Raw genomic sequence first — 27292 nt, 5'->3', positions numbered from 1 at the left:
CCATTTTTTTTTCCTTTGGCCGGACCATCGACTCGAGTGACAGGAATGCAGACCAAAATTTTCGCGTTCAGGCAGCCCTAAAAAGATTATCGTCTTTACTAAGAAGCAATTTCGCGACAATACCAGCGTGCCCGCGCATTTCAATCTAACCCCTCTTACGTGCACGCTTACTCCACTCGTGATTTGATTGATTGATTGATTGATTGATTGATTGATTGATTGATTGATTGATTGATTGATTGATTGATTGATTGATTGATTGATTGATTGATTGATTGATTGATTGATTGATTGATTGATTGATTGATTGATTGATTGTAGGGTTTAACGCGCGGGCGCAACGCAGGCGATGACGCGCGCCGTAGTGGAGGGTTCCGGTTTACTTTTGACCACCTGGGGGTCTTTAACGTGCGCCGAATTCCCGTACAAACGGGAGTTTTCGCTATTCGCCTCCATCAGAACAGCGGCCGCCGCGGCCGGGAATCGAACCCGCGCCCTCGTGCTCAGCAGCGCAACGCCTTAGCCACTGATCCAGCGCGGCGGGTATCCGAAAATTCTATGCACCTGCTTCTCAGCACGCGCGGTGGAGGACACCCACGCTGCCGTTGAGTATTGCGTGTAGGGGTAGACAAAATGTTCTTGCTGACCTAATCGTAAATGCTGAATGCGTGCGTTCTTTGTCGTATCCTAGCAGAGATCGAGGATAAAAGTACAAATTAAGAGAGCACTTAATACGAATTAACACCAAAATTCTGGTGGGACGAGGGAATAAAAACACGGGAAAAAACTGGCGAAGCAAGAGTAGGAAAGCCGAGGCAAAGAGCGGAGATGGGAGGGCAATGCGTCGTGCGGCGCAACGTTCGTCCGGACCCCGAAATGAGCCCGCAGGTCTGCCGATGCGCCCCGCTGTTTGTGCTTGCGGTCGCATGGAAGGCATGCAGAGCGGGAACCCACAGTTCGCCGTGATTGCGTTCTCAAAGATATCGATTAGTGCGTGCGGACGCTCTCCGCGCGCTGGCCCGGAAAGCGACCCAAACCCGGGCTCGTCAAAACAGCGTCGGAACACCATGATACCGTATTCCTCCCACCATTGTCTAATTGCTTGCAACACCTCATACATGGTAGCAGGCTTTGCCATCTGACTCCCTTATCAGGTATAGTGGTGATAGCTCAAGTGCGTCAGGTTAGTCACACACCATGGTTAGCGTCAATTATGAAGTTTCACGCGGCCGGTGGCCGAAGGATAATAATTAGGGGCGTGGGTTAAGACACCGCGCCTTCACTTACGTAGCGAGTGTTGATAACTGCTGGCCTAGCGCACGGTCACGTCTGGTATGCGCGCCTATGTAAGCGCGTGAATGTGTTCGCTGCGGTATCATCATACCCCTTCCAGAGTGCGCATGCGTGGAAACTTTACGCGGCGCTAACCACGGAACGCGAACTATTCCGTGGCAAGAAAGATATCAGTGTTCGTTCGTTTCTTTTTTGGTTTTTGTTTTTTAGGTTTGTGGTAGTGTAATTATCATGCATGCGCACTTTGCGGGAGGAGGTGAGGGCAGTCCGGCGTAGCCGAACACGCGAAGTTGTTGAAACAAAACCTATTCATCTACGGCGCGTACCGCCAAAGGGTGTTCGACACGCGAAGGCGATCGCGTTTTACCGCATTCCATTCGTACACCACGCTTTCGAACAAGGCGGCTCATTGGGCAAGGAACTGCTGCGCTGTTCAGCGCGCACGTGGTTGCAAGTTCGACTCCACACGAAGGCAGCAGCATATGAACAAAAATTTGGCAGAGTTGGCTGACAGGAGGTAGTTTAATGACAATGATCTGGCGTCGTTTTATAGGTTTTCCTGCTTCAATCATTCACGTTAAAGTAACAAGAGACCGCCATAGATACGTCTATACAGCTTTGTTTCACAGTACGCAATACATTTAACTGGCGTGTAGTGCGCGTCTTATTATGTAGCGGAAAACAGAGACTCCAACCAAATGTTTCTAAAGCGAGGCTTTCCTGGTCTCGTTGATGGAGGGGTCGTGACCGAAACGCACTACAGAAAAGCCAACTTTACACAATGAGAGGGCACATTAGGACGATGGTGATGGTGATGACACAAGAAAAAAAAACGCATCCCGTGGTCGGAATCGAAGCTGAGTCCCTCGCATTAAGAAGCCGACGTCTGTCAGATTGCCCCGTTTCGGCACGGTCACCAATCGGTGCGGGGGGGGGGGGGGGCACTCAACTTTCTCGTCAGGGATTCGTTTTCTGTCGTCTGAGTTTGAACTTCGACTTGCAGACAGTTTGAACTTGGGTCGTTGACGTGGGGAGTTTGACTGTCAGGCGGTTTACACTTTGATAGTTGACGCTTTCACTTCGATTGCATCGGCTTTGATTTTGGAACGTTGCCATTTGATTTTCGCACTCAAGATAGCTTCGAGTTTCAACTATCGTCGTCGTTAGATGGGGGGATTTGGTTTATTCAAAGCGTTTTCTTCGAAATAAACATATTTGTTGGAGTACTTTTCATCTAAGTTTTCACCCCACCAGAGTTTTGTCGAAGATGTTTAGCATTCACGTTTTATTATGCGCTAATATTGTGTTGTGCATGCGTGCGTGGGTGTGTGCGGGCCCATGCGTGTGCGTGTGCCGGTGTTGTCGTGAGCTCCTCGCTATTCTTCTAGCTTGGCTGTTCTTCCACGGGGAACATAAAAAGCGCTCAGAGCGTTCTATTCGCGTGGTGCCCAATCCCCTTTCTCCATGCATATGTGTTCGGCTCTACGAACGCGTTGGAGCATTTTCTCGCGTTTGCTCCGAAGCAAGACCGGATCAGATCAGTTCAGTTCGCGGTTCAGTGATCGTTATCCATAGGAGAATCAGGCTGAATTCTGCGCGTTGACGAGGAGGAGGCAAAACGTTTTATTGAGCAAAAAAAAAGAAAGAAAGAAGGTGGGTGGCGTCCTCAGTTCAGGAAGCCGCGCGCTTCCGCAGCCCGGGTGGCCCGGTTGATCAGGCGAAATATACTCATTTGTACGAAATAGAATTGCAGCAAAGGCTGTAAGGAGAGTATTCTTGCACGCATTTAATTATTGAAGGAAAGTCAACTTACCCCGTGACAAGGTCCCATTTTAAACCCAAACAAGGTTCCATAACATCTCTCTAACAACAACACTCGCTAATATTGTGCGTAAACAGAATCTACTGTTGCACATAAGTTGGTAGTGGATTAGCCACCAAGGCCGACTCCCTCGAACCGTCATGGCGTGGGGGGTGCGTGTTTGTCCCGCATTCCGGATGAACCGGTTGTGGCTCCCACGAAGACTCAATTTTACCAAATTTTCTAGCCAACTCATGCTTTTGCGCTGATATGGCCAGCTTGTAGTGTTACGTGTTTCGCGAATCATACACTCAGCAGCGCAAAACTCGGCCGCATAACTCAGCGACGATGTAAGAAAGCTCACACATCCTAACATCATAAGAGAAAGCAGAGACGCCCTTTTAGTTTGTTTGTTTTTGTCAAATTTATCAAATCTTACGCTTATTTCGTGCATGCCTTAGACCACTTTTTTCTTTGCTTACTGTTTTTATGTTTCTGGCTTTTTGCACATTCTTGACATAGGAGAAGAACTTACTTCTCGGAACCAAATTGTCAATTGGCACAAAGCACGGGAAACGAGGCAGCTACCACACATATCCTTTCTGTACCATCAGTAAACCATCTTTACAGGATAGTGCGCGGCTCCTATATGAATCATGTATAGCAGTATCCTGTATTGCTACCCTATTCTGTCCATGTATACTGCTTTCTCGTATAAATCCTGTATGACTACCACCTTGTATAACACCCTCCTGCACAATTCCCATCCAGCATACCTCCCATCCTGCACACCTCTATTCTGCATAGTTCCTATCCTATAAAACCCCCATGTTTCAGAAACTCGTATGTTTACAAGATTTTTTTCCGTAGCCACAGCAGGTACTGCGGCAAAGCCACCAATTCAGAATTACCGGTGAAAAGAATCAGCTTAGCCGCATGCCACCCCGAAACACGAACGTAGCCCATTACAACATTCCTTTCTCATTGAAAAGTAGCCTCACACATGTGCCGACACGATCCAGCGAAGCGACCGGTACCGAGCTGAAACGTGCTCGACGGATGCAAAACGAACGCCGCGGTGTCTCCCCCACCGGTCGCTTGCAAGCTGCGCGCTCCTATTATTTCTTCGCGGCTTCGGGCGTCGCTGAGAGGCTGCCGCACGTGACTGCGGGCTCGTTCAAAAGCCGATAGCGCTCTGTTTATGGCTCCATTATAAACACCAGCGCAAGATATAGAACCCATCATATATAGGGTTCGTGCTTTCATTCTCTTTCAATTTTTTGTCCTGTGGGGTGCCATCCTCGCGTTGTTTCCGACGCCGAGCCGGGCTGATCAGGTATGCGGAAGCACGCACGCGACGAAACTTCGAACGTCAATTCCGCAGCGCTTGCTCGATAAGAGCGGCATGTACGCGAGCTGGGCGCCGCGACGCACTGCCTCCTGCGCTCGGATCAGAGAGAATGCAAAAACACTCGATCGCTGGGTATCGACACGTCTCTATGTGCAGCGACTCGTTTGTTTCGCGTGGCTCGAGTGCGCGGTGTCAGTGGATACGAGCGCAGGTACGGCGCTAGCGCTTCGCCGATGGCAATAAACTGGCGTTAAAATGAAAGCCCCCCAGTCACGTCGCGGGAGGAAGATGTGCACGCAAGCGGATGGCAGCGCAGCTGCTCCCGCTATGACGCCATCGCGGTGGTCTGAGAGAACCGCGTATGCATGCATGCACTGCGCGCTTATCTGCCAGTGGTTCGCTCTGAAAGCTAACTTCCTGCTTACAGATGCTCGACCACTGTAACGCTGTTTATTGGTTGCTCTTTGTGGGGTGTGACGCGCCAACGCTACACAGGCGATGAGGCGCGCCGTGGTGGAGGGCTCCGGATTAATTTTGATCACCTGATATCGAAAACACGGGCGTTTTCACTTTTAGCCTCCATCGACCACTGTCAAGCATCATTAGCCCGTTCACAGCTCTTTCCTTTAAGCTGTACATTTATTCCTCGTACTGGGCAAGAAATGCATTTCTGTCACTGTAAACAGGTTGAGTATGTAGCAATTTCAACGCGAAAACAAGACACCTCTAAATGAGTTACAAAAAGCACAGCAATGGCCTGATTCTTGGTTCCTTATTCTTATTTTATTTCTATTCATTTTTTTCTTTCGCGTTTTTGTTTTTCTAACCCCGTACGTCTAGTGACTAACGCTGGACACACCTCTCCCCGCTGTGATATCCCTCAATTTTGGCCACTCTCCCATTTACAACGTGCAGGATAGCACACTAGGACTGGTCAGCAATCCTGTTTTTATTTTATTTTTTTTTACCTCCTGTCTTCCTTCCTCTCATACTTTCTTGCTTCCTTCCGAACCAAATAACCCACCGAACACAAGAAAAAAGGACTGCCTTTCTACGGATTGTCTTTTACAATAACCATGTCCTGCATACAGATGAGCTCTTGTGAAGCACCCAGGTAACTCCAGAAAGTTTAGAAATACGTGTGGCCAGGAAATAAAAAGTGCTGAGATCAAAAGCGAAGTAATAAGATCAGAATGCACGTGCCCCGTCTTCCGCTCCATCTACGAGCACGGCGTTCACACGATTGTCTTGACACTCCTACAGCGTTCTAGAACTTTTACGACTTGTAATCCACTTTTATGTAGCCGCCCGTTCGTTTCTCGCTTTTTTTTTTTTTTCTCGTCCGGCTGAGATGTTGCGAGGAATTGCAGATCGTCTGCTCACAGTGGCCATAAGAACCACTAAAAGGCTTAGGGACGAATGATGGCTATTAGGTGCGTGCTAAGCTATAGTGTTTGTGCCAGCTGGTATTTTTCGTCCCTTGTACTTTCTTTTTTATTCGCTAGTAATTTTGTTTAAGTCTACATCGACGCGGCAAACAGGGGGCGGCGGTTCGCGACCCCTGAGACGCCCAGAGCGATGCGTCCTATTTTTATCGTTCTTCCTTCTGCCCCAACGAAAAAATATAAAGAGAAACGGGGGCTGAGACCAGTGGGACTCGTGCAAGCAGACTTCGTGTCTCCCATTTTCGCGTGCTCCCTAATAGAAGCCGCCAGCTTTCCCGTCTGGCCTTTTGGCATTCATAGGCCAGCAAGACGGATTGCGCAGTTCACCTTCGTAATTTTATAAGCGGTGCAACGGCCTGGCTGCTCCTTCTGCAACAGCGCAGAAGCAACTCAATTTTCGTTCTCGCTATATGTGCAAGCACGCCCGTACAGGCACTCTGAAGCTTCAAAAGCGTCTTAACACGCGCGCGCCCGCGCGCGTGTGCTCGGCAGAGAGTTCACCAGAGGCGCCGTGTATAAATTTTAGAGCTTAAACAGAGTGCGCAGTGACGTCAAAACGTTCAGACCTTTCTCAGGGCGCCGAGTACGCTTTTATATTCCACGCTGTTAAGCCTCCACGGTTTCCACGGTGTCCTGAAAATGAGAAAATACAGTCGCGAGCGTGGCTCCCTTCTTAATTTCTTGCGTTTTTTTTTTTATTTCACTTTATCGCCGACGAGTTAATTAAGTGTTGCATACAACCTTCATGTTTAACGCAGTGGAGAATGAGTTGGTTTGCAGTACCGCTAAGCCGTTGCTGACGGAGGGAGGTATTAGACGTTGTACGCAGCGAACGTTGTCCCGGCATAAAGCGTTAAAACAATTAAAGTCGCGAGTGCTGGCTCGGGGATTCGATGTGACTACTTTTTAGCCATTTTGGGCGCGCGTACTGGCGGTGTGCGTGTTTCGGAGGCCTCGAACTGAATTTAAACTCCCGTTATCCTTAACGAGTCGTAAAGGCGCGAGTGCAAGGGAGGCCTTGTGTTTCTCCAGGCCTCATACGTACACATACACGTCTACCGTTGTTTGGCAGTTAATTAAAGAATTTCTGCGTAACGCCTTGGTAGCCACCGCGCGCACTGTGTCGGATAAACACGGCAACTGCAAACCACTATAGTCGATGGAGGCCTCGCCACACAAAGAAAACCTTATAGTGCTTTTTGTCAGTAATTAGAACCAGTGATGAAATATATTGAACGATTAGCTACTTTTGCAGCCGCTTACAAATACCTTCAATGCTTACGGAAAAGCCTACGGAGTCGATTATAGTAATTGTTATGTTCTGCACCCTCTGCACTTTGGTATATTCGCTGGTGTATACGACCCGCGAAAAAGAAAACAGCATGATATATGCGGTTTCAAAAAACCCCTAGAGCCTACAGTAATCATTTTTAAGGCTTCGTTTTCTCGCGCGCACAAGGGCATTCAGCTTGGACCTCAAAAGAGTGGACACGGACTGTGTCCTCACCCTTTTTTTTCCCCTGTTCGGCGGTTTACCGTTCAGCCGAGCTCCCCGGTATTACATGAAGGGGTATGGACGTGAGAAGCAAGCTAACAGAAACGTTACACAACCGAGAAATAAAACGTACTTCTGGATAATGCCAGCAGACATGCTATATAAACATATGAACGGTTAACCACCTTTCAGAGCAGATCATGAACACATTAATCAACCAGGTAAGTATCAGTTGTCTCCGATATCAGCCGTACCATATAAAGTAATGCCTTTATTTCCCTTTGCGTCGTTTTAAACAGCCTCCAGTGATCTAAATGATTTACCCTGCCTTTCACTACGGGGACACCTAATTTATCGATGGGACTGATTCGTCGGTGGGTCAGTGCGTGAAACCAAAATTCATTTTTTAAAGCAAAGCTTTACTAACGTAGTCGATTGATTGATTATGAAGTTAACGCCGACGCTACACAGGTGATGAGGTGCTCCGTAGCGGAGGGCTCAGGATTAATTTCGACCACGTGGAGATCTTCAACGTGCGCCGAAATTTCGAACACGCGGGCGTTTTCGCTTTCGCCTCCGTCAGAAAAGCGGCCGCCGCGGCCGGGAATCGAACCCGCGTCCTTTGACTCAGCAGCATAACGCCTTAGACACTGAGCCACCGCGGCGGGAATAACTAACCTAGTCGAGCTGAGTTTCGCCGTCACCGGCAATTTTACCTTTACTTGCCCGAAGCTGCGCCGTAGCCTTGTCAACGCATCACGTGACTTGCCGCGCTGAGCTCCAGCGCGGGCGCCGCCGGATTGGCGCATGCGCTCTCTGTAGCTAAGTCGATCGCTGCCTGAAGGCGTGACTCGCCGCGCGCCTTGGCTAAGAGGAGCGCCGCGCTCGCCTCGTTAGTGCGAGCTTGGCCATGGATGATAACGAGGCCGGGTCGTCTTCTCTTAGCGTTGCGCGGGAGCGGAAGGGTTTAAGCCGTCGTCTGACCACTCCGCGGATATCGCCCGGCGAGCCGCTTTACTGGAGAGGGTCCGGAATGCCAAGCGTGCGAAGCTAGCGTCGAAGACCAAGGAGGAGTGAGCCGTTCGGCTCGCAAAGCGCAGGAAGCGGGACCACATGCAACAAAAAGCACAGCCGTCATACCTGGCTTAACAATGACTGTACGTACTTAAGTGTAATAATTACAGCTAAATCAAAAGTCAACCAATGAAACAAAGACTTCACTAGGCTGAAGCAAGCTCTCGCTTTGCATATCCATGGTTAGCTGTGCTAAGCCGCAGCCATTTTTTTAAAGAGTAAAGCGACGTGCTCTTGCCTTTGTACGTCGCTCAGCGGCGCGTCTTTAACTAATTTCTGCTTTGCACCCACAGTTCGCAAAATCCATTAACCCTTTTTTTTCGCGAAAGAATAAAGTTTATATTTGCTCACACACGAAGCAGCGGCGCTCGCATCGGCAAAACGCGCAGGAGCACTCAATTACACACTAATGCCTTTGCATTCGTTATTGCTGGGTGTCCTCATATTTCTTTTTTTTTTTAGAACACGCCGTACCTTTTCTGTAGAGACAACAGGGCGTATGTGTGTCGTGATCTTCGTTAATTACAGCAGATCATGCGAGGTCACGCTGGCGATCGTGTATATGGTGGCTGTTTTGCTAAGTAATGTACGTGCAGCGCACGGTGGCGGTGAAACGGAATAACACGAATGATTACAAAAAAAAAAAAAACAGACGAGACATCTACGGTAATGTTAGTACGCTGAATTTCTCCATAAAATGAACGAAAAGAGGAACGCAAAAAAACCATGAATGAGTGAATCTGATTGTTAAGGGATGAGAGAGAGGGGGGACAAAATATGTAATGTTAGGAGGTGATTCTGCGAATTAATTATGCTGAAAGCAGTTCTTTTTCGCTGTTGTTGTAACAGCAAACTCGTCGCTGCCCGTCAATTTTCAACACCTTCCTTTCTGGGTGTTTGTCTTCTAAAGGCTCAAAATTTCCATAGGGTTCTTATTTTCTGAGGCGGTAGCATTCAGAACTAACTTCCCATCTTTAGACAACGGCCCGGCCACGCAGCCCTCTTCAGCTCCCATGTCGGTAAAGGCGAACATAAACGCAAAATATTACGCAGCGATGACCAATGGACGTTATTAAAACCATGAATCTCTTATTCTTCCCAGGACCGGAGGTGGGACACTTCCCTTGTATACAGGAGTAAAGCAGTTTACAAAATTAGAGAGGAACCTGACAAACGCTGCTGTCCCGGAGCGATTTCGCTGATGAGAGTGGCCAAGTTAAAAAAGGATGCCGGGATGGGGTGACAATAAAAGAGAGCCGCACAAGGTGACGGGTTCGGTCCCCGGCGATGGTGGCCGTCTTCGGAGTGCAGGCGAAGAAACAGAACGTTCGTGTGGAGGAGCTTTGGGCACCCGGAAAAAAAAATCCCGGGCCATCTCCACTAACGTGAAACCTGGGGAGGGGCGAAGCACGCAGTGTATAAGGCGCTTTTGCGTTTTTGCCCGCGGAGATGAAACTGTCGGCGAAAGAGGTATACAGATTTGCTGTAAATCTCGTGCCTTTGAAGCACGAAGCGTTCTAGCTCGGGGCGTTGGAAAGCGAGTGACCCGGTGTTTTAGTACCGCGACTACATGATGCTACGACGACATGAGACGACGACGACATGAGACACCGTCAGCCCGAGCCACTAAGAGGCTTCGCCCCTAAAATCCCAGGTGGCCTGAACTAGTCCGAGGAGTCACCTTGGCGCGTAAAACCTCTATTCGAAAAACTTCCAGTTGCTTCCAGAGTGGCACTGGTGTGTCAGTATTGCCTATAACATTTTGTCGGTAAAACTTCTTGTTCCTGATAATGCACTATACAACACTATTGAATACTGTGCAGGTTTTAACGATTTCGCATTGCTATCGTTATTTTCAAGCGACATTCTGCAATATGGCGTGGTAACGTGCAAAGTGCGTGCACAACGCAGGTGGGCTTTGAAGTTTTCCCCATATGGCAGGTTGCGACGATCAGAAATTTAGGAGACGCGGTCAAGGAGAACTGTTTTGCGGTCACCACGCATATTTTCTTTTAAAAGCATTCAAACGACAATTCGTTCAATAAATGCTGACATATAACACCCATCTTTCTTTAATGTGTTCTAACCACACTTCCCAATCCCGCTGGTCAAGTTTATATCACCTGCCTTAGCAATGAATTTGTGTTACGTATGTCGGTTCGACATTTCGGTGTTTTCAATTTGGGGGCGTGTGTGCAAGATAAGTAGGCGTCTAAATCAGCTGAACAGTGCACCAATGCTACGTTCCTGATTGATTGATTGTAGGGTTTAACGCGCCGACGCAACGCGGGCGATGAGGCGAGCCGTAGTGGAGGGCTCCGGAAAAGCTTTAACGTGCGCCGAAATCTCGAACACACGGGCGTTTTTGCTTTTCGCCTCCATCAGAAAAGCGCCCGCCGCGGCCGGGAATCGAACCCGCGACCATGCTACGTTCCTAGTTTACACTTGTGAACAACTACCTGCCCGCTTTGCGAGGTGCCCTCACCTTTCCCCCTGCCCGCTTCAATCGTCTCCCTCTATTGCATATTCTGGGTTCACCTCTGCACACATTGATCTTCGTTTCCTGGTCCCCTAGAAAATCGAGAGAACAAGAATTGTTCCATTGTCACGACTGCATGCGTTGGAGTAAAATAGGCACAGCGAAAATCGATTTCGAGCGACTTGGACGTGATCGCTCTTGTCTGTGTGTTCGCTTGAATAGGAACCCCAAAATAGCTGGTGAGATTTTGCACACCGATACCCTCAGCGCACAGGAGGGCCTATATGTCAGAAACACCGCTGGAAAGTTTGATAAGAGAGAGAGAGCGTAAGGGTGGGAAGAAAAGAAGTGAAGCGTAAGAACAGTGGCCGACGGCGGTCGCAATCCAGCCTTTATGGCAACGTCGCTCGGAGATGTTTACGAGCTTGCCGGTGTGCGCAGCGTTAGTATACGATCACTTTGCGCAATGCCTGGACGAGGTGGCCGCGGACAGATACGGCCTCACCATATCGCCGAGTATAGTACGTTCTGAGGCTAAACAACGCTCCGCAGAACTACGGTTCCGCTAAGTTGTTAGTGGAATGATGATGACTTACAATCATGACGCTGTTTTATATGGTGATTATGATCATATAAGGCTCAAAACTGCTTCGATGGCCGTGATTCTGCAGTCATGCGATATGCGCGACAATGTCTCGCTGCATGGGCGTGCTCTTAACGCGTGAGCACCACTCGCGCTCTATACTTGGCTCAGTTGGTCAAAAAAAACGGCGTCGCCAGATGCCCGTGGCACCAAACCTGACCAGAAATTCCCATTGGCTCTGCATATGGGCAGAAACTTATCGTCGAAATTTCCACTGACTGCGTGTAGCCAAAAACCTCTAATCGAAATTCCACATTGGCTCCGAACATGGATATGCGCCTGCCTGGCATTCCCATTGCTGTTTAGCAATACTTGCTGTTGGGCTAGTTAGTTCATGGTTCCATTAAAACTGAGCCCTCAAACATAGCACGGGACATAGCAAGAACACGCGCGACTAGCGCTCACTTAGCACTGTGTTTCTTCTGCAGAAAAAAAGTTGTTTTGATGTATACTGCGACGTTCTCTGGAGAAGAAACAATTGTAAGTTAACGCTTGACCCGTCTGTTCTTCCCATGCCGTCAATTTTAATAGACCCACTGGCGTTGGCACGTCACGTGGCACGGCATTTCATTGAGGCGCGCAAAGTACCGCGTTACGGTAAAGCTCCAGACGCCGGCACCACCTAACCCCTATCCACGAGTTGTACTTTATAAGTACTGAGTATAGGAAACGAATCCGGTAGAGTCCTGCGACGCGGTGCTGTGCTACACTCGCAGCACTCTTGAAGGTTGGCAGCAAGGCAGGTCGCACAGCCTGCTCCAAAAGTCGTCAGGAGAAACGGGTGGATCACTTCCACCGGAGGCGCGACAAAGATGTGAAGCATTTCCAAACCCTTTTCACTGGAGCGGTGAGCAGAGAACGGAAACGGAAGCAGCAGCGGATGGCGGCAGTGGCAGGGGAGAACCCGCGTCTTTTGTCGCCGGCTTTCGTCCGTCGTACACAAGCAGCGGCGCGAACATGTCTACTGGTGGAGCCCCCCTTAAAGGGACACTGAAGTGAATTTGTCAAGCTCCCGTTTTTGCTTGCACTGCGTAGACTGGCTCAAATTAGCACACTTTTCATCGTTTATCCGGTTGACAAATCGGTAATTATTTTACAAAGCGCGAAAGAAGAAAAACTACCATGCGCGGTTTGCGGCGGCCGCACCAACTAAGGCTGTGACGTTGAGAGGAGGGGCGCCGTGATTGGACGATGCCCAAGGTTAGCAATCACACAAGTTTCGGTTTCGGTTTCGGTTCTGTAAAACATAACCAATGGCTTTGTTGGATGGGCATTCTCAATATCTCAGTAATAATCGTACCGCGCTTCTGCCATGTTGTCGGCTGTAAAATGCACAAAATAAGCCTCCCAGGACGGCTTGTAGTCGTAGCATTCACTAGCCGAGACCTACGCAGTGCATGAACGCCCTCCGCGTACCCGCAGACGCCCAAATGTCATGCGCTTTTCCCCCATATTTGGAGCTTGCCTCCCTCATGCCTGTATCGTAAAAAGCGTGTTCGCACCAGGCCAAGGGTCTGTTCATTCTGGCCTGTGCCCACTGCCTGCAAGCAGTCGGTGCTTACGGCAACAGCACGCCAACGAGAACATAGCGCGCCAGTGCCAGCCTGCGCGCGTTTTGTGAACTAGTTCGTGTAGCCATGAACGTTGCGGCCCCAAAAAAGGTGAACTCAATATAGAAAACATCGGCGGAAAACAAAAAAGTTAACTTACAAAAAAAAAAAAAAAAAGCACGTACCCGCGGGGATTCGAACTCGTGACTCGCAAAACATTTGCCGTGAATTCCTAGAGCCTCAGACCGCTAGGCCACGGAGGGGGACGCCGATGCCTTGCTAATATAAGGTATATATTGTACAACCGGTTTACACTTTTATTTAGTTTTGGCATTTCAAGCCGCTTAGGTGACTATTTGTTGTACTGCGATCGTGCAGTAAGCGTCGCCCGAGTTTCCACAGTAGCTCACGTCTAGCAATTGCATTTCGTAGACGGAAAAGCGTTCGCAGATGCGTAGTCGTGCTGCTGACCGCTGTGCTTGTTCGCCCAGCGCAAAAACGTGCTTCCCGCGCCCTAGTTTTACGCTGTACGGTAAAAATATCAGTTGATTTTATTTGCTTAGTACCTATATTGACTTCGCTGACTCTTCTCCCGCCTTCAAGAGGCCTTATATTTTCCTACTGGCGTACCAGTCAGCGAAGCGTCGCATGTGCAGCGCTTGTGTGAAGCGACCTTGACTTGGAGCTAGATACAGTGTACAAACAAACCAAGTAAAGAAAGGCACATTCTTCCATTCACAAACGTGTCCTGGCTTCGTTTCAACTAAGCGAACGAATTGCGACCAAGCAATTTTTTTTAACCTCCTTGATTGCGACGACCCGCCGGCGGCCGGCGGACGAAACGCTGGGCCGACTGGCTCTGTCGGCCGGGGAGCCGTGCAGTAGCGCAGCCGTGGCGCAGCCAATTGCCAGCTCATCCCCTCCTGACGTCACACGAAAACGCCACAGAAAATGGGCGAGCGTAAAGAGAGGAGGACAGCGTTTTCGAATTAGTTTTTCTACTAAATAAAATCGCGTAAACGCGCCTAGAGTGGTCGAAACATGGCCTGGGGACTCCGGACTACAATTTGCGCTAGTAATCCCGCAGTGTTTACATATCACTTCAGTGTCCCTTTAACGGGAGAACCGAGTGGCCACGATACATTTCTAGCCCTTTTCCATTTGCACGTCTGTCAGTGTTGTGCCATCGCTTCGTTTCTTTTCTTGATAGTGGTCGATTGAGGAGCAAGTGCCTCACGTGTAGAGTTCTTCTGCAGCGGCTCCTGCTTTCTAGCACTTCTTTGCTTCGCTTATCGTTTGCAGCGCAAGAACGACGTTGTAAAGAGAACAAAACAAGACTGCCCGCGCAGAGCGGGGCCGGAAACCGCCTCCCTTGCTCTTACACGAAGCAGGCGCGAAGACGGAGAAAGCCCGATAAGGGCGACGCTGTCGCCAGTTGATGGCAGTGAAAAAAGAAAATGAGCGAAATATTGCCGAGTTACAGGAGCATTTCGCAGGTTCGTCCAAAATGTTCGGTGTGTAAAGCACAGTCGCGTACCGTTTGCTGCATAGGGGTATACAAAGGGATCCGATACAAAAGGCCACATTATTTTACTCGCCCTGTACTTTTTTAGTAGGCAAGTGCCACAATGGCACGCAATGTGCCACCCGTAGCACTCTGGGAATGGTGGCAGAAAATTATACTATTGTCCAGTCACAACCCCTTTTCCGCACGACTTCGGGAAAACTATCGATAGTGTTATTTTTCCATTTCCATTTTCTTCTTCTTGGTGGTTTACTTTACGCAGCCTAATCTGCGCAACAATCCTGGGCGTTGTTGCTACCGGTAAAAAGACGTTATTGGCATTCCGTGACCCGCTACAACAACTCGTGCTAGCGGGTTGCTACCTGCAATGCACTGGGACAAAGGTGCATGCAAAGGTAGTGCGCGTAGAACGCTTATTGCGGCAGCATATTCAGGATTGATGTATGCAAAAACATTCGATTGTTCCGGTACTGTTTTGCTGCTCTAATCACACTTGCCCTGTCGCTCTCATTTTCGCGCGGAGCACACAATAAAATTGTTCTCTCTCTCTCTCTTTCTCTGTAATAACGCCCTACCAAGCTGTACCGTTTCGCTACCACGGAACTTTTCGAGCCTTCTGCCATATACCAGATTCCGTGGAGCACCAAAATTCCGGACCCCTGTCATCGCGGCGTCAGCGACACGGATCGCGATCTTCGATATCACGACGCTCAGCCATTCCGTCTCGGTTGTGGTGCCGTGGCGAGGCGTCCTCGAATGGAAATCACTTTCGTTCGCGGCTTCTCGACCCGTTCCTCGGCTGAGGAGAGGCGCTTCCACGAGCGCGGGGCCCTCGATCGCCGAGGCCAGGGAGAAAGGCGGGGGTTGGGCGAGGGGAAAAGAGCTAACGTCGAAAAGAGCACACACACACGACAAGCGGAAAGGCGAACCCGATGCACCGCGGGCCCTCGAAGGCGACGAAGTCAGTGGCGACGGCGACGCCGGCAGCAGCGATGCGTGTTGTCGCAGTTTCCCAGCTTCCAGGACGTCAGCGCCGTCGCAAGGGCCCTCAAGGCCGCCAGAGGCCGTGTTGCTTGCGCCATATCGCGTCGCATACCGTCCGCGCAAACCCTGCAGCGGCGTGCGATCACAACTTGGCGAGCCGGCGCGGTCAACGAGGATGTGTACGATCGCGAGTGCTCTCTTTGACGTGTTGTGCGTATTTGTTACGCGTGTTTTTGTCGTGGCGCGATCGTGATCGCGAGAGCGAGCTGTTGGCGATTCGAAGTGCAGCGCGTCGGTTATGACCGCAAGGATAGAAAACGATATGATGCTCCTATGGATTGTCAAGAAACGTAACGCCTTAGAAGAGCGCGATTACGCCTCCCTATATAACTTTAAGAACGGGCACAGAATAAACGCAATTGATTTCTAGGAAAACATAATCTTCACACGTCATCAAAGCGCAGTTAACTTCTAAGTTGAGGTTTTATTGCAGCGATCTCAAAATACCCAGAAATGTGCTTTTTCAGGCACTCGTACAGACGACACGTAATAAAACATTGCGGCAAAGCGTAAACCACATCAGTACGATTTTTTTTTTCTGGGTGGTATTATTGAGTGAAGTTGCCGTCTTAAGTGACGAATTCTGCTCCAGGGGAATCACTTGCACGGCTCATTAGTGAAATTTAGAGCAAGTAAATGTCAGTAATGTACGAATGCATGATCTTTCGGCCAAACACATGCGTATACGGTTGTTACGTTTGTTTGTCTTCCAAGTTGAACCCAGAAAAAATGTTCAGTAAACCGTCCCTTCCATTCGTTTCCACTACTGCGGTGGATACGGGGAGGCCCCGCGGTATCTCGCTTGTGACGTCATGCCAGAGATGCGATGATTGATGATATAACTCGTAAATGTATAGTGTAATAAGGTCATTGAGCCATGTGGCAGGTACTCAAAAAGAGGTTAGTCGGGTAGCGCATCTTCGACCAAAATCACACACAAAAAAATTGCGATGACAAAAAAATGAAATTATGGGATTTCCTCGTAGTGACCTTGCTCAAATTTAAAGGGTATTAACTCTGCAATGACTGGTTCTCGAACGCCATACCAACCTACTTATCATATTTATCTTTTTTTTCAGATAATTTAAGAAAGTGAGCTATAGGAGCAAAAGGGACCAAGGGTGTTTCAATGGAATCTTGCAATTTCCTCCTTTTTTATGAGTTCCATTCGTATTATCCGAGCCTTTTCCATAGGTGTAACCAATTGCAAAAACTTCACCCCTCAAACGAACAACACAATTCCCTATAAATTACTGAAGTAAATACTAATTATTTCATTGCACAGTGAAAGACAAATGTCGCTGATTACGCGCAATTCCAGTGGGGAGCTAGCTAGGAACTTGTGGAACACCCTTAACAAGCCACTCCGGGGCAAGGCCTGGCAGACACAGTAGCCCTACTTAATAAGCAGCCGGTGAATGCGGGAAGTTATGAACAGGAACCGCTTATCGATGTGGCCACCACTACTGGTATACCTCCTCTTTTCTCTTTCTGTCCTTATCTCTTCCGCTCTTTTTCCGCCCGGCTTACGCGCGTAAACAATCCCGCATGCGCTGCGGGCAGCACTCCACGCGCCCCCGTCGGCGGTGGTGGAGACCCGGCTGTATCGGCGAGTGATTAAAGGGCGCACGTGAGCGTGGAAGTCACGCCGGACAGAGGACGAAGTCCGGCGCTGATAGCGGCGCCGCCGTCCGCTCGAAGAGCTTCCGCAACACGGGTCACGTCCCAGGGAGAAATCGTTGCTGAACGAACATCACGGAGAGCGCTCAAGGTCTCCCAAAGCAGCCTGCAGGACGTCGAGAGGGCGCTTCTGGAGGCAGAAGAAGGCGCGAACACGGCTCACCGTTAACGACGGCTTTTAATTCCGCTGACTAGCCGAACGTGGTCCAGAAACGTACGGCAAGGGATTGAAAGATGGAGCCTTGACGGACGCTAGATTTGCTCAGAGCGCGAAGGTTTTCAAATGTTAGCGAACAGGCGTTAGCGACAACACGTTAGCGCGAGAGGACAAATGCAGCTGGTAGAAGGAAAAACGACTGATCTTTCGTTTCTCTGCCCTAGATCTTACGTACTTTCTTATGTTTAACCTTGCGTGATAAAGACAGTGCTTCGAGCTTTAAGGAAGCCACCGCGAATACAATTTTGTTGTAAACAAAATCGTTTCTCTCTCTCTCTCTCCTTCCGCTAGCTGTGAGCTGGTTTAAAAAAGAAAAAAGAAAAGAACGGAGCGGCTTGCAACCATAGTAGCCACTAATTGACTGCGACAATAGCGATATTGTCGTGGCAATTTGTGCAGGACGTCCGAGTACATTTACTTTTTGCATTGCACTGAATGAATTCCTTCGTTATCACAATTTTCTTTTATTATTGAAGAGTTCACGTCAATTTCTGTAATTCTCGCAGATGCAGAAGTTCTTTCTGCGCTGATTTAGTTTTTAATCAGTGATTTAAATGTTTGAAAAATATATTCAACACTTTTTATTTTGTGAACCATGTGAGGTGCTGTGAAATCCCTGTTTTCATGAAGTCTGAGTGCGCGTACAGGCGAAAGAAGACTGAAAAGACATTTCCTGCGTGTTTTCCCAATTACGCTACTTGCATTACTAGCAGCTCCAACTCTACGGTTTATTGAATCGCATAATGCATTTAGCTGGCTCGACAGCTATGAATTTGCGAAGTTCTAATAACATGTTAATTTTCCAGAAGCGGCGACGGTGTCTGGTCTCATTATCGAGGCCTTGTAACTCAACGCTTTCGACATACAGTGATTTCCCTCACACGTGAACACATCCCCCCTTCCACGTCACAAAACACACACGCACGCACGCACGCACACACACACGCGCGCACTCACGCACACACACGCGTGCACGCACACACACACACACGCACGCACGCACGAATGAAATAAATATGCAGGAGCGGTCGTGCCATCCTTGCTTTTATGTTGCCTTCGTTCCGTCCGCACTGTACAATCAAGATGAACGTATACCCAATGCTTTCTACGTAATGTGATTTCTACAAATACACTTTTTGAACGCTGGGACAAAAGGGGGGGGGGGGGGGCATGTAGAAGCTTTTCACCTCAAACTTTATTAGCTAAATTAGATACGCCACTCTCTTTCGTCCCCACATTAATTTTATATGCATGTCTATGCCGCCGTTCGCGAGGTGTTTACTATGCACGCGAACAGCCGCGGAACAAAGGTGGGCGCACAAGCCCTCCCCGGTCGCCCCCGTACCTTCAACCTTTCCCAGCGACGCCAGCGCCCTCATCCGGCCTCACTCGCCTTCTCGGCTCGGCGCTTAACGATCAAAGTCACGGAAGAAAGCAGCGCCGCTCGCTCGTTTCGCGCCCCCGCCATCTCGCCCGGTCGAGACCTCCGTAGAACAGTTTCCTCCGCTGGCGCAGCTGGCACCGGTGCGTGGGCGCACACGACGCCATCAGGTGTGGAAAGGCTTTGATTGTGCCCGGCACGCTGTCTACGCTGTCGCTCGTCGACGGGCGTTGAAAGAGATCAAAGGCGGTGTTTTCGGCATGCCGGTGACATTCGCCGCGCTTTAGCAGAAACAAGGAGCCAGTTCTGGTTTGCCTCGACTCAGCGGGAGCGGCAAAGAGACAAAGAGACGTGCGGCATCTGTCCGTGTCGCCTCTCGTTGTCCGCCGTCCCTTTTTATCGTGCTATGAATATTTTGTCGTTAATTAGAAGGCTACTAAGGGGAGAGGAAAGTATTATCGAGGGAAGTTACTAAAAAGTAATGATTACTTCTGATTTCGTTTGAGTGTAATGAGGCAGTAGTATTGTGCCTCATTACATTATAAATGCGGAAAAGGAGGACCCGTGGACGGTGGTCTCTGTTTGGGGAGTGAGTGATTACGAAACAGGGTGCGGATGAATACACGGAATAAAATATGAACTACTTCGGGGAGGTTTCCTCATGCGCACTGCGAAAAGGTCTTTTCCAGTCTTTGTCGAGTTTAGGAAGTGGTACTGAGTGATACAGTGTAAGCGCAGCGTTCACGGTACTCATGCTCGGCCGTTCCTGAGTGATTATACGGCTATATTAAGAAGTGTGTCCGAATCCTCTCAGGGGATAATGTGGGAATAATCTGCATGGTCGTTAGAGAGTATGGTAAAATTTCAATAAAAAGCAATAGCACATTATGTCCAGATGATGATGATGGAGTGTGGTAGGTGTTCGGGTTTGACAACAATGGTAACGTAGAGGAAAACAAAGCAAAAAGCCAACAGGCAGGCAGTCAGATGTGAAATGACTTTTTGTTTTCCTATGATCGCTTCTTGGGAGCAAAAGAGGAAAGGATGTTCCTTCAAAATAGCTAGAGTATTTTAATGAACAGTTGAACGACAAAGAAACAGAAAAATGGTAGCAGAAACCACTACGCTGGTTGTCTTCGCTATAGAAGAGCATCGTGAATAAGACTCACAAGTGACTTGTTTTAGGGACGGTAGTCTTATTTGGACTACCTAAACGCGAAAAATTTGGTCTGTCTTGGTGTTTGTCTGTCTGCCACTCTAGTAACGTGCCGGGCCAAAAGATAGAACACTGCTTGAACCAGAAGTTTATAGAGGCGAAACCTTTCCAATCTGCTAAAACTTGTGACATGCGCTTTATTCATGTCAACTTTGTTTATTTTTTTTTATCATAGGACCCACAGCGCCTTTCCAAGGCATTACAATTTGGTGGGAGAAAATAGAAATTCGTACGTAAAAACAGGCAAACGAATATGACGTAAAGCAATTATGACGAGCCAAAATCAGGCATGGTCAACGAAGCTACCTTACAAGAAACACGAAAATACATCATTAGACACCATTGAGACGTTATCACTGGGCAGCTTATTCCATTCGCTAATGGGTTAAGGGAAAAAAAAACATGCTTAAACAATTCTGTTCTACAATATATTTACTTTATTTTGCAAGAGTGATCTGTCCTTTACTCAAACTGTACCCATTAAGCAACAACTTTGTTCTATCGCAGTTCTGTTACGAAATATATTGTGAAAAATATTTTAGCCTGAGGACTTGCCTACGATGCTGAAGCGAATCCCAACCTATGCTACGCTTAGCAGTGGACATGCTGAAGTTCCTTGAGTAGTCTTTAAGTGCAAAGCGAGTAGCTAGGTTTTGCACTCTTTCTAGTTTATCGATATCAGATTTTATACGTGAATCCCACACCATACAAGCCAACTCGAGTATGGGACGAACATTGGTCGTGTACAGCAACTCCTTAGTTTTCACTGGAACGCGTTAAGCATTACGAAGTAGGAAGCCCAAAACACAAGCCTTCACACATACATTATTTACATGACGGCGCAAAGGCAGGTCAGAGGTAAGATACACATCGATATATTTGTGTTCAAACGTATGGTTAAGAGATGTGCCATTAATGGTATACGATTAAACTTGGGGCGTTTTCGTTCTGGTAAAGAAAACATTTGGCACATTTGAGGCACAAGATAAGTAAAGATAAGTACAAGTAAGAGTAAGCAAAAGATAAGCGGCTGTATATTTCGTAATTCGCTGATATCCGAGAAGATGAACTTATTTTCAACAAGGTTACTTACTAGTAATGAGTGGGTCACGTGTTACTCGTGGGAGGCGTACCCTTGGATTACAGGAGGGTCAGGTTACTGGTGACCCAAAACTCGACCCTCAGTCAACGACCCACCAACAGGAAGAACCGCCAGTTATCAACCAGACATTATTGACATTTCCTTTCTGGCTGACGGGCGGACGGACGGACGGACGGACGGATGGACGGACCAAACTTTCAGCGTTTGCCTAGCCGAAGAAATGAAATGGTCGACAATAAATCCCTGAGGAAGTTAAGTCCGCTTAGGCGCTTCGAATGAGAAAGCCAAGCGATTGTTAAAGATTTTTTTTTTTTTTACTTCCACATCGTGTTTGCGTCTCTTTCTTCGCTTTGGTTCTTTCGCCTTTTTACGCGAATTACACCGACAGCCAGACTGTCGGCAATTCGTGCGGCGGCTTCCCTACAGTCAGAGCTTCCTTCCGCGTGCACCCTTCCTACTCACGTGCCATCACGTTCACCGGTCACGCGCCACGCACCAACAAACTAATTCTTGTTCCCCACCTGGCAAAGTGCCAAGTGAGCGCTGGTGTCAGCCCATTTGGCTCTTGCTTTAGAGATCCGGCTCCAATTCCCTCGTGAACCTTAAATGTGTTTCTGTTTATCTATTCTTGCAGCGGTGGCCGTTTTGGTGCCATTCGTGTTGACGCCGACTACCGTGACGGTCACTTTTTGCGCCTGATGACTCGTCTAATGCTTTCATCTTAATAACACAAAGAAGACAAGCAAGTAGCGAACTGCGGCCACTGAGTAGCTAGGCTCAAAGAGAATAGGTGAGAGCCTCAAAGGACCCGCACTAGCCAGTTACGGATGATGATAAAAGAAAAAAAACTCTACGTGCAGCCCGCTGTGACCATCCGAGAAACCGGTAATTTCATTATCGTAACACGGTTACGGACCGTCGGCCGAGGCACAGTTGAAGGCCTCGATAAAATCGATCTTCAGGACTACGCGGGCACAGCCAATAAACGAAAGAGCTTTTTATGATCCCCCCCCCCCCCTCAACCCCAGGTAGCGCAAAGAAGAATACGCATATAGCAAATTTAAAGTCGTTTCCCTAAGTGAATGCGAGTAGTAACTTTCGAGCGGGATGAATTCCGCTTGTTTATTTTTGACTATGTTTTTTTTTTTGTACTCTAGCCCACTACAAAAACGCACGCCGCGGCTTCTCCCCACCTAAGCCTAATCTCATGCGAAACGTAGCAACCATCTTTAGGCGCCTTCAACTCAATTAGTATCCTCATAAGTCCTTCGAATGACATGTATCCCACTCAGCATCCCGCCACTAGTATATTCTGTCCTTCGCCTGGCGTTCTGCACCATTTGGAATGAGAGTGTTAACCACCCCTCAACCCTCACCCGTCACCCAATCTCTACATTTCAGCAGTGGGTAAAGTGGATAGCCCGCTGTGACCTCCCGGACAGCTTAGACTGGGGGAGAGGGCCAGGGCAGTCAGCCTGTACTAAGGCATCCTGAACTAAACACTATAATCGGGCCTTTTCTGAAACCTCAATGCAATATTTCTAAATCAATCAAATTTTCATTTATTCTTTTCTGGCTTACTTTTTATGTGATTTCTGTTTTTAATTTGGAAGCATTATATGCCCCATAAGGCGCAAAACGCGGCTCTTTGAGCAGAGGATGGCCCCGAAATTCTACTTGAACACGGCTTTTGGAAAAAAAACAGTGTCAAGAGGGAAAAAAAGAAAAACAAGCCTGAGGCCCTCGTTGCTCCGCGAGCGCGCCAGGGTAAGCCTTCAGTGGTGCTTGTGTACGTTGAAGCTGTCAGAGTGACCTGCGCCGTTTCTCCGGAGGACAAGTGCTTCGATTTCGCGTGTACCGCCAGTTGCCTTGTCGGCTAAGCGCAGTAGACCGCGCAGGCAACGCCAACAAGGCCGAACCGTGGGAGGCGTGAAATGCTATCTGGAGCCACACTGTTTTCGCAATCAACCAACGTAAGAAGACGTATGCACCTCGATGAATTATCGTTTCCATTTTAATTTAGATTTCGTCGTTTTATCGTTTACCCTTAATTATCGCTTCCATTTTAAATTAGAAAACGGCTCACCTGGCTGCTCGAGGACTGATTTACCGAGGCCCAGAAGTGGACGTCTCGCAGCACGGCGCACGAAACTCCCGCGAACCCTTGCTTACCTTTAATGACCTTACCACAACTACCGCCTACTGCGACTAGAACAACCTCCCCATCACACGTCTCTCCCTCCACCCTTAGACAGATTACGGCGACAATCACAAACCCATTTCCTGTCCACCAAACACGTCCTCCACCACGTCTATCCCACATTATATTCCCACCTAAAGTGCCCGGAATGTGGCGCTCGAGATTCCACGCCACATGCCATTTGGGAATGCCCCTTTTTACCCCCGCTCCGTTTACCCAACCCTCCCACTACCAGGCTGGAGGTGATATGGAGCTCATCAACCTAGCTGCAGCTCCTGGCCACCACTAGGGCTCAAGATTACGTGGCGCGCCTCCCCCACCTAAGGGACACTCGCTAGGACTGAGCCTCGACAGAAATAAAAGTTTTTTTTTCTCTCTCTTTCTCTGTCAAAGTATACTTAGCCCGCCCATTCTCGGGGACTATTGCGGGGCGATAAAGGCGATACTCTGCCCAAACACGAAGAGGTACAGCCACGTAAGCGGAAACCCGGCTATGTATAATCTCCTCGCGCTACTGTGGACTTCTGTGCAACTGCCGCGCACTCCATTGGCACACACAGTAGGCTCGGGCCTTGCCTGCCAGAGGAGCCTGAGCAAATCTCTCTATTGATCGCGCGGCACTATTTGGCTCTGTGACCTTAACTGACACGTTCACCCTCCAACAAACGCGGTTTTGCGAGACGGTGCACCTAGCGTTCTCGCGATAAATGGCGATGTCCCTGCGTCGCGTGGAACATAACTTAATTTGATCTCAATTAACGCGCCGACGGGATGGCTTACGAAGCGACACGCACCGTAATAACACCAGCGTGATGCTCCTCCCCCAACCCCTGCCGCCACCGATATCAAGAAAAGCAAGGCGACGTAGCCGGGTGTGGCTGGTGTACGCCAGGTACTCGTGACATCACTTCACCACCGCAATTGAACGATCGCTGATTTGGCGCTGGCAGCGATTACGAGCAGGTAACCTCAGTGGCGGGTGTTGCCGCTCACCGCAATAGATCTCACGCCGAAAAGAAAGGTCCACATGCGAGAAAGGAGCTCATAATATGGCCGAAAATCTATCTTGGAGCAGGGTTCCCCATAATCAAGTTCACAGAAGGCGACAAAAGCTCTTCTCCGTTTTCTTAACGACACACATTTACACGAACGTCTTTGGTATCTGAGACCAGCCTATGAGTGCCCGCGCGTTCCCGCTCCTATCTCCTTATTTTCTCCTTATTTTCCCATCTCTTCCTTCTATCCCCTGAGCCCCACTATCCCTGTACAGGGTGGAAAACCTGGATCCTACACATGGTCAACCTCCGCGCCTTTCCTTTCATCTCTCTCTCTCTCTCTCTCTCTCTCTCTCTCTCTCTCTCTCTCTCTCTCTCTCTCTCTCTCTCTCTCTCTCTCTCTCTCTCTCTTCTCTCTCTCTCTCTCTCTCTCTCTCTCTCTCTCTCTCACATCCAGAAAGACTTGGCTCCTCTGAATCCCACCTGGCTTCGAAACCAACGCCATAAGGGCGTTCCCCTCTATTGGCGCAAACTCTCAAGCCATGCTCTGCCCACGGAGAGTGATTATCGGTCTGCTGAGGCAGAAACTCTCTGAGACGCGTGCCGAGATGACCTTATACCGCGGGGTTGTCAAAACAACGCGTCCGCTGTGTCTTGACATCCGCGCACAGAGGTTACGGAGTTGCATGCGTCAGTGATGATGATGTTTGGAGTTTAATGGCGCAAGGCCGACAAAGGGCAAAGAGCGCCAAACAATAGTGATTAAATGAAAGTGGCATGGAAGTAAAAGTAGAACATTTCAGTAAAAATAAACCAAGTAAAAGACAACGTAATGAAGATGATGACTGGTGTAAAGGGCCAGGTTGTCAACATGCATGATAAGAAATGAGATGTAAAAATTTTACGTCGGTAAGAAACTCGAAAACGCGTTTGATTGAAAACATGGCTTCATCTCCTAAGAAGTATGACAGGTGTGGTGGAATATGTCGCGTGTGTAGTTGTGGGAAGTATTTGTGTCGTGTTGTGTCAAGTGCCTTACATTGTATAAGGATGTGGATCACGGATAGGGCCTCTCCGCACCTGCTGCACAGAGGTCTTGGAGACCCCGTGAGAAGGTGCGAGTGCGTTGCATGAGTGTGCCCTATCCGTAATCTAGCCAAGGCGACTTCAGTGTATCTATTACGTGTGTCGGTGGTGTATGGTCCCAAGTGTGGTTTTATTACGTGTAACTTGTTGTCTGTTTGTTCACTCCAGTGTGTTTGCCATGTTTTGCGAAGTTGTTGTCTGATGTGTGGTTTCACGTCGGTGTAGGGTAATGTGGTTATGTCTACTGTATTCGTGAGTGTAGCAGCAGCAGCCATTCGGTCCGCTGCTTCGTTCCCGGCTATACCACAGTGGCCAGGGACCCAGCAAAGAACTAGTTCAAATTTGTGGACATACACAGACATAATACCCTTGACTATTAGATTTACAACGTGATTTCTTGAAGACTTTGTTGCCGACAACGCCCGCACGACACTGAGTGAGTCTGTATATATAATGGATCTTGGGATGTGACATTGAAGGATATGATTGACAACAAGAAGTACACCGTAAGCCTCTGCCGTAAATATACTAGTATGACTATTCAGAGTTTTGGTGACACTAAGGCCGGGCCCATGCGCCGCGCAGGACACAGAGGTGGAAGTCTTAGAGGCATCCGTATAAAATTCAGAGCACTCATACTTCTGCTGCAAATACAAGAAATGCTGCAGAATGGCACATGTGGGAGCTCGGTTTTTATCTACATGTGTGAATGATGTGTCGCATGAGACAGGGCGGAGATGCCATGGTGCTATGAGATCTGTTACAGAACTTTGGATGGTATCTAAAAAGGAGACAGCAAGCTCTGACGCTTCCTCTCTAACTCTGTAAGAGAAGGGCGCAGAGAAAGATGGTCGATTTAAAAGGAGTTCAGTCATGGAGGTATCATGAAAAACTGATTTAAAAGGATGGTGAGGCATGGATGAAATTTTAAAAGCATAAAGAAGGTCTGTGTATGCTCGCTGACGTTGCAGGTTCCATTTATTGCACTCTACATACAGGCTTTCGACTGGACTAGTCCGAAAGGCACCACAGGACAAGCGGAGCCCTAGATGAAGCACAGGGTCCAGCATTCTGAGGGATGTTTTAGTGGCTGACCCATAGACAACGCTGCCATAGTCCAATCGTGAGCCTATCAGGCTGGCAAAAACACGCAACAGAAGCTGTTTGTCAGCACCAAAAGAGATGTGCGAGAGAACCTTCAGGATATTCATTGTTTTTAAGCATTTATGTTTTAGTGGTTTTATGTGTGGGATGAATGTGAGCTTTTCGTCAAAGATTATACCTAAAAACTTGTGTTCCTTTTTGACAGGAATCGAGACACCGTGGAGTTGAATGTCTGGATCCGGCCGGATGCCACGCCTCTTGGAAAACAAGACACAAGTGCACTTCCCTGGATTAAATTTAAAACCGTTCCTGCCTGCCCAACCAGCTAGCTTGTTAACACCAAGCTGGACTTGGCGCTCGCAGACAGACAGGTTACAAGACTTAAAGGATAATTGTACGTCGTCTACATAAATTGAGCAGGAAATCGACGGTGGCAATGCCTTCCTCAGGGAATTCATTTTCACAATAAAAAGGGTGCAACTTAAAACTCCACCTTGTGGCACTCCATTTTCCTGCACATGCACCCTAGAGAGTGCAGTTCCAAGTCGCACGCGAAACGTCCTTTCGGACATGTAACTGGAAAGCGTGTTTATCATGTTACCCGACATGCC

The 27292-nt window shown here is 48.6% G+C and overlaps 1 protein-coding gene across 4 annotated transcripts in view; it reads right to left on the bottom strand.

Annotated features, from left to right (window-relative positions):
- The window catches only part of LOC144169901 (high affinity cAMP-specific and IBMX-insensitive 3',5'-cyclic phosphodiesterase 8B-like), a 369064-nt gene that overhangs the window by 228756 nt on the left and 113016 nt on the right, over positions 1 to 27292 (bottom strand). The window lies entirely within an intron of this gene.

The sequence above is a fragment of the Haemaphysalis longicornis genome, unplaced genomic scaffold (assembly GCF_048455015.1).
Source record: "Haemaphysalis longicornis isolate Haplotype H1 unplaced genomic scaffold, Haemaphysalis longicornis Haplotype H1 scaffold_2, whole genome shotgun sequence".
Taxonomy (NCBI): domain Eukaryota; kingdom Metazoa; phylum Arthropoda; class Arachnida; order Ixodida; family Ixodidae; genus Haemaphysalis; species Haemaphysalis longicornis.
Note: the sequence above shows the minus strand (reverse complement) of the source record. Positions and strands in the feature narration are given on the sequence as shown.